Source organism: Hipposideros armiger, unplaced genomic scaffold (genome assembly GCF_001890085.2).
Source record: "Hipposideros armiger isolate ML-2016 unplaced genomic scaffold, ASM189008v1 scaffold_605, whole genome shotgun sequence".
In the NCBI taxonomy this organism is placed as follows: Eukaryota; Metazoa; Chordata; class Mammalia; order Chiroptera; family Hipposideridae; genus Hipposideros; species Hipposideros armiger.
The window spans coordinates 101,571-110,338 of NW_017731955.1; positions in this window are offsets into that span (position 1 = coordinate 101,571).

Sequence of the window (8,768 nt, forward strand, 5' to 3'; positions counted from 1 at the left end):
AATGTATTTGAAGAAATAATGACTGAGAACTTCCCTACACCGGTGAAGGAAATCGACATACAAGCCCAGGAAGTGCAGAAAGTTCCAAACAAGCTGAACCCAAACAGGTCCACACCAAGACACATCATAGTAAAAATGGCAAAGGTTAAAGACAAAGAGAGAATCCTAAAAGCAGCAAGAGAAAGCAGGTTACATACAAAGGAACTTCTATAAGGCTAACAGCTGACTTTTCTACAGAAACTCTGCAGGCCAGAAGTTGAGTGGCAGAAAATATTCAAAGTAACAAAAAACAAAGGCCTACAACCAAGTTTGTTCTAACCAGCAAGGCTATCACTTAAAATTGAAGGCAAGATAAAGAGCTTCTCAGAAAAGAATAAGCTAAAGGAATTCATTATCACCAAACCAGCATTGCAGGAAATGTTAAAAGGGTTTTTCGTTTTTTTTAAATAGAAAACAGGGGAAAACAAGCTAACAAAGGAAGACCAGAAATACGAATAACAAAATGGTAATAAATATGTACCTATCAATAATCACTTTAAATGTGAATGGGCTAAATGCTCCAATCAAAAGACATCGAGTGGCTGAGTGGATAAGAAAACAGGACCCATGCATATGCTGTTTACAAGAGACTCACCTCAGATCAAACGACACACACCTACTGAAAGTAAAGGGATGGAATAAGATATTACATGCAAATGGAAATGAGAAAAAAGCTAGCGTAGCAATATTTATTTCAGACAAAATAGACTTTAAAGTGAAGACTACAATAAAAGACAAAGAAGGACACTATATAATAATAAAGGGATCGATCCAACAAGAGGACATAACAATAGTAAACATCTATGCAACCAACATAGGAGCTCCTAAATATATAAAGCAGTTTATGACTGACATAAAGTCAGAGATCAAAAGTAGCACTATCGTAGTAGGGGACTTCAACACCCCATTGTCACCAATGTACAGCTCCTCCAGACAGAAAATCAACACAGAAACAGTGGGCTTAAATGACACTTTAGACCAGTTAGATTTAATTGATATACTTAGAGCATTTCACCCCAAAGCACTAGAATATACATTCTTCTCAAGTGCACATGGAACATTTTCCAAGATAGACCATATGTTAGGCCACAAAACAAGTCTCAATAAATTTAAGAAGATTGCTATCATATCAAGCATCTTCTCCAACCACTATGCTATGAAACTAGAAATCAATTACAAGAAGAAATCTGAAAAGCACACAAATACATGGAGGCTGAATAACATATTACTAAATAGAGAGTGGGACAACAATGAGATCAGGGGAAAAACCAAAAGATACCTCGAGTCAAACGAAAATGAAAACACAATGACCGAAAATCTCTGGGATGCAGTGAAAGCAGTTCTAAGAGGGAACTTCATAGCAATGCAGGCCTATCTAAAGAAACAAGAAAAATCTCAAATCAGCAGGCTATCTTTACACTGAAGGGAACTGGAAAAAGAACAGCAAAACAAGCCCAAAGGGAGTACAAAAAGGGAATAATAAAGATCAGAGGAGAAATAAATGAAATAGAGACCAAAAGAAACAATACAAAAGATCAATGAAACCAAAAGCTGGTTTTTTGAAAAGATAAACAAAATCGATCAAACCCTAAGTCAGACTCACCAAGAAAAAGAGAGAGAGGACCCAAATTAAAATCAGAAATGAAAGGGGAGAAGTGACAACAGAGACCACTGAAATACAGAAAATTTTAAGAAAATATTACAAGCAACTATATGCCAACAAATTGAACAATCTGGAAGAAATGGATAAATTTCTAGACGCATACAATCTTCCAAGTCTGAACCAAGAAGAAACAGAAACTCTGAACAGGCTGATTACTACCAAAGAAATTGAATCAGTAATCAACAAGCTTCCAACAAAAGTCCTGGACCAGATGCCTTCCCAGGTGAATTTTACAAAACATTCAAAAAAGAATTAATACCTATTCTCCTCAAACTATTCCAAAAAATACAGAATAAGGGAAGGCTCCCAAGCATATTTTATGAGGCCACTATTATTACACCGATTCCAAAATCAGACAAAGATATTACAAACAAACAAACAAAAACTACAGGCCGATATTCCTAATGAACATAGATGCAAAAATCCTCAACAAAATTCTAGCAAACCGGATTCAGCAACACATTAAAAAGATCATACACCACGATCAAGTGGGATTCATTCCTGGTATGCAAGTTTGGTTCAATATCCACAAATCAATTAATGTAATACATCACATTAACAAAATGAAAAATAAAAATCACATGCAGAAAAAACATTTGACAAAATTCAGCAGCCATTTATGTTAAAAACTCTTAGCAAAGTGGAAATACAGGGATCATATCTCACCATATAAAGGCCATATACGATAAGCCCACAGCTAACATCATACTCAATGGGGAAAGGCTAAAACCTTTCCCTTTAAGATCAGGAACAAGACAAGGCTGCCCATTTTCACCACTTCTATTCAACATAATTCTGGAAGTTCTAGCCACAGCAATCAGACAAGAAGATGAAGTAAAAGGTATCCATATTCGAAAGGAGGAGGTAAAATTGTCATTATATGCAGATGACATGATACTATATAGAGAGAATCCCAAAGACTCCACCAAAAACTGTTAGAACTGATAAATAAATTTAGTAAAGTAGCAGGATACAAAAATAATATTCAGAGATCAGTTGCATTTGTATACACCAATAATAAACTATCAGAAGAAGAAATCAAGAAATCAATCCCATTTACAATTGCTTCAAAAACAATAAAATACCAGGAATAAGTTTAGCCAAAGAAGTAAAAGACCTGTACTCAGAAAATTATAAGACACTGAAGCGAGAAATCAAAGAAAATAGAAATAAATGGAAATACATACCATGTTCATGGGTAGGAAGAATTAATATAGTTAAAATGTCAACACTACCTAAGGCAATATATAGATTCAACACAATTCCTGTCTAACTACCAATGACATTTTTCTCAGAAATAGAACATATAATCCTAAAATTTATATGGAACCATAAAAGACCCCGAATAGCCATGGCAATCTTGAGAAATAACAACAAAGTGGGAGGTGTCACGCTACCCAACATCAAATCATACTACAAGTCTATAGTAATCAAAACAGTATGGTACTGGCATAAAAATAGACACACAGATCAATGGAACAGAAAAGAGAGCCTAGAAATAAATCCATCCATATATGGTCATTTAATCTATGACAATAGAAGCAAGAATTTACATTGGAGTAAAGATAGTCTATTTAATAAATGGTGCTAGGAAAACTGAACTGACACATGCAAAAAAATGAAAATGGACCACCTCCTTACACCATATACGAGAACACATTCAAAATGGATTAAAGATAAATGTAAGACCTAAAACCATAAAACTCCTAGAAGAAAACATAGGGAGTAAATTTTCAGACATTACCCTGAGTAATATTTTTACTGATATATCCCCTCAAGCAAGGGAAATAAAAGAACAAATAAACATATGGGATTACATCAAACTTAAAAGTTTTTTCACAGCAAAGGAAACCATCAATAAAACAAAAAGGCAGCCTACTAAATGGGAGAAGGTATTTGCCAACAATATATCTGATAACGTGTTAATATCCAAAATTTATAAGATACTCATGTAACTCAACACCAAAAAACAACCCAATTAAAAAATGAGCAGAGGATATGAAGAGACATTTCTCTAAAGAGGACATACAGATGGCCAACAGGCATATGAAAAAAAGTTCAGCCTCACTAATCATTAGAGAGATGCAAATAAAAACTACAGTGAGATACCACCTCACTCTGGTCAGAATGGCTATCATCAATAAATCAACAAACAACAAGTGCAGGCAAGGCTGTGGCGAAAAGGGAACCCTGGTGCACTGTTGATGGGACTGCAGATTGGTGCAACCATTATGGAAATCAGTATGGAGGTATCTAAAAAAACTGAAAATGGAACTACCTTATGACCCAGCAATTACACTGTTAGGTATCTATCTAGAAAAACTCAAGATGCTAATTCAAAAAAATATATGCACCCCTATGTTCATTGCAGCGCTATTTACAATAGCCAAGACTTGGAAACAACAGAATGCTCATCAGTAGACGACTGGATTAAGAAACTCTAATACATTTACACAATGGAGTATTACTCAGCCACAAAGAAGAATGAGATCTTACCATTTTCAATGATAAGGGTGGACCTAGAGAGCTTTATATTAAGTGAAATAAGTCAGTCAGAGAAAGACAAATACCATATGATCTCACTTATATGTGGAATCTAAACAACTGAATAAATGAGCAAAGTAAACAGGAATAGTCTCAGAGATATAGAAGAAAAACTGATGATTGCTAGATGGGAGGGGGGTGGGAATGAGGGAGAAGGGGAAGGGATTAGACAGCATAAATAGGTAACTACAATATTGCCACAGTGATATGAAAGACAGTTTGGGGAATATAATTAATAATGTTGTAAATATTTTGTAGAGTGTCAGATGGACACATGTCTAGGGAGACCACTTCATGGACAGTGTAGAGGCTTGACCTGTACACTGCACTGTACACCTGAAGCTGACATTGAATAATATTGTATGTCAACTATAACTTTATATATATATATATATATATATATATATATATATATATAGTTACAGAATGTTGAGTATAGTGTGGGGAGTGGAGTCAATGGAATTGTAATAGATATGTATGATATCGGGGGTGGGGCGGTGGATTGGGGGAGGAGGGGTTGTCACTTTGTGAGGGGTGAAAAGTATAACTATTGCATTGTTTTGTACACCTGAAACTAATTTTAAAAACTAAAAAATTTTAAAAATTAAAAAATAATAAATGTGCATTAAAAGGCAAAAACAAGTCGCTTTTCCACATACCTACTAGTGCTCTTAAATAGCCAAAAGTTAACCCTGAGCCTCTCTCTCTTTGCCAAAGAATCTGTCCCTGGTGAGGCAGGGCCACTAGTCCTCTGTGGCAGAGCCCAGTCTGCCTATTTTCTGGTTCATTGGAGGCTGCCTCCACCATACTTTTCTAGAGAGGTCTCCCAGGTGCCAGGACACGCATAGGAAACATCTGGGTCCTGCCCTCTAGCTCAATCTGTTGTGAGAGAGACATGTAACTTCAGCAATGCTACCACTTCTTGAGAAATGCTAACTATGTACCAAGCATTGTATGCTAGGCGCTTCAGATTCATAGTTTATTAACAGTATAAAGTGAGTGCTCTATCCCTATTTGACTGACAAGAACACTGGGGTTCAGAGAAATTAAACTCAGTAAATAAATCCAGAATTTGAATCCAAATCTATTTGATTCTAAAGCTCTTAAGTCTTAACATTATACTTCCTCCTCACATTAAAAATATATATCAAGGAGCAGCCAGTTAGCTCAGTTGGTTAGAGCGCAGTGCTCATAACACCAAGGTTGCCCGTTCGATCCCTGCATGGGCCACTGAGCTGCCCCCTCCACAACTAGATTGAAGCAACTACTTGACGTGGAGCTGATGGGTTCTGGAAAAACATTATTCCCTAAAAAAAAAAAAAATTCCCATTATTTAACTCTCCTGGAGGAAGGAAAGATCATGGAAGATTTCCAAGAAGAGGTGACATTTCAGTTGAGATTTGAAAGATGACAGAATTTACCAGCACACAGCATGACGGAGTGAATATTCAGTAGAGATTTTTTTTTAAGATTTTATTGGGAAATTGGGGGAGGGAACAGCATTGGGGAATCAGGGAAGGGGAACAGATAAGTTGCTGTCCTTTTGTTTCTCAGCCCAGTTGTGGAGGACGTCACCTCACTGGCCCATGTTGGTATTGTGATCATTGCGCTCTTCCCAGCTGAGGCAGTCGGTACCGGCCATTGGACAGATGCTCACAGCAGCTCCACTGCAGCCCACGCCATCACCGGCTGTAGAGGGCACAGCGTCACTGGCCCATGTGGGATCTGGACTGGGGCCCTGCTGCTCAGAGCTCACTCTCCCAAGCCAACTCTTAACCAATGAGCCACTCGGCCACCCTCAGTATATATTTGTAATTAAATCAACTACTAAAGATTTTAACTGAATATATAGATTAAATAACATGATGTTTGGAATTTGCTTCATACTAATCCATTTCAAGGATAAAGAGTGTGGATATAGATGAAATAAGATTACCCATTGGAACGGTTATTGACGTTGGTGATAGATTCATTTTATTTATTAAATTATTCTGTCTCTCTCTCTGTACACACACACACACACACACACACACACACATTTGGACATGTCCATAATAAAATGTAAGTGATGATCCATTTGTGCCCACTCACCCTGAGAGTTTGAAAAAATAATTCAGTACATATTTACTGAGCACCTCCTATGTGCACCCATTCATGCTGGGCATGGCGAAGCCACCAGTGACCAGGGACACACCATGCCAACACTGACCAGCTCACAAACAAAAGGGAGATGAGGCCAGGACTCAAATAGGGGCAGATGACAAGCAGCAGCCAGATATAGTCCAAGGGCCTCTGTAAGTTCAGAAATAGGAGAGACCCCTGTCCAAGGTGGGGAAACCAGCAGACTCAGCATCTGAGATACAGTTTAAAACAGAGAATTGTTACTGTGGTGGGAGTCTGCAGGGAGACACCTCAGGTATGCAAAGGCTTCCAGGCAGGAAAGTAAGAGATGATGGATGTGGAACACTTGGGGAGCTTAACCGTCCCTTAAGAGAGGATGGAGGAGAGAAAATGGAGTAGCATGTTTCACTCTGATCTTGAACTAGTGTGAATTTTTTAGGATACTCCTGGAAAACGCTGGGAGCGTCACAGGACTGTGCTTACTCTCCCTTCATCCACCCACCCCCACCCCCTGGCCCCCTTCCCCCAATCTCTGTCCACACTCCCAGAGCACTGGGAGGCATCAAAGTAGTGAAGGCAGGCTAATCAGAGCCACTTGGGGTCTGAGGGTGGGGGGGGGCGCCTGTCTCTCCCTGAGGACCCTCCAGCAAGGACAAGTGCAGGAAAAAAGCAATGCCTTCCTCTCCTCGCCTGCCACTGTCCTCATTAGCATCATACAGAAAGCCTGCTAGCCAGGCTCCCGGTTTCACTGCAGCCCAGCAACTGGACAGGCCAGTCCTGCTTTGGCAGAGCCCCAACCGAGCAGATGTGGACCCTGAAGAGCCCCGTGGCAACCCTGCCCCCTCCCCCAAAAATAACCAAGCGAGGCAAACATCACCCTGTCCTGCCTGCCCATAGCCTCTCCCTGCATTGCCACACAGAGTTAGCTGCAGGTGGCAAAGCCAAAGGGAAGCAGAGAAGCTACAATCCCTGAATGGCGAATCCTAGGGTGATAGAATCTGAGGGTCTTGGAGATCTCAACTTTTCCCTGTCATTAGACCCACAGAGTCAAATCTTAGCATCACAGACCAGGGCAATCACAGTGTGTTGGCCCTACCTTTAGACTGCTGCTTTAGAATGTGCTATTGCCAAAACAACAGAGTCGCGGTCTCCCAGGACTTGAGTCTTGAGCAGGATAAGGCAGGTAGCGCATCAGAGTGATGAGGTCCCAGGCCATCCTGGGCGAGATTGCCTGGGGGCTTGGGGCTGGGAGTCCCTGTGTCTGTCTGGATCCCACCTATTCAGGGGTAAGGGAAAGGGGGCGTGAGAGTGATGGAGAAGCCTGATAGCCCATTGAACATGCAGCTCCCAGGGGACTGCTGGAGAGAGGGCAGGAGCTCTCAAAGCGGGAACCACTGCCAGCCTGTGTGGGAACGGCCAGAAGGCAGAAGGGACAGCACCCCCCCTCCCCTCTCCCCCACAGCCCTGAGATCCTGCAGAGCCTGGGACCCAGAAGCACCACAGGTCCCAGGTTGCACAGGGTAGCTGGGAAGGGCTGAATCTCTGGGCTCCGGGGTCTCAGCTGGCTGAGCTGTCACCAAGCATGGGGTGGGAAAGGGCTTTCCACCCTGGTCCCGTGGCTCTACTGGGTCTCAGAAAGGCAGGGGTCTTGTGGGGGAGGGGGGTTTAGTTATAGGATGGCAAGGAGTGGGGCCTGCACAGGGGGAAGGGATGTTATCTTCAGATCGCCATCTGCATAACTGAGACTGAGTCAGGAGGGATTGTGTCTTCTCCAAGAACCAGAGAACTCACAGAATAACAAATAGCCAAACCTCCCTCCCTCTCACAATGTATGGGGTGGGGGGGTTGGGGGGGCCTCCTCTGATTTCCTCTCAGAATGATCCCATCCTAAGGTCCCAAGACTGGGTGGTCCTCCTCTGCAGTGATCCCAGCAATGTTCAGGGCTTCACTTGTTATGGGGTGAGAGAACTGGCTCTGCAAATGAGCTAGGTCAGAATCCCAGCTGGGCTCCTCTCTTAGCCGCTTAACATTGGGCAAATCACTTACTGTCTCTGACCACAGTGTTTCCGCACCTATAAAGTGGGAGTGACTGTCCCCTCGCACCGGGTTCTTGGGAGGTGCAGGAGGCTGGAGAGCAGAGCTGGAAGCATAGCCCTTTGGTATAAGCTGCAGACACTTACCAGCTCTGCCAAACCCTGCTCTTCACAGAGGATCTGTGTAACATCTCTTCACTCTTCCCTGGGGGAGTGGCATTTTAATAGGTCTACATTTAAGTTAATTCAAATTAAACAAAATGAAATTTTCAGTTCCTTAATTGCACTGGCCACTTTTCAAGTGCTCAATAGCTGCCTGTTGTTAGTGGCTACCACACTGGACAGGTCAGATATGACACACGTCCATC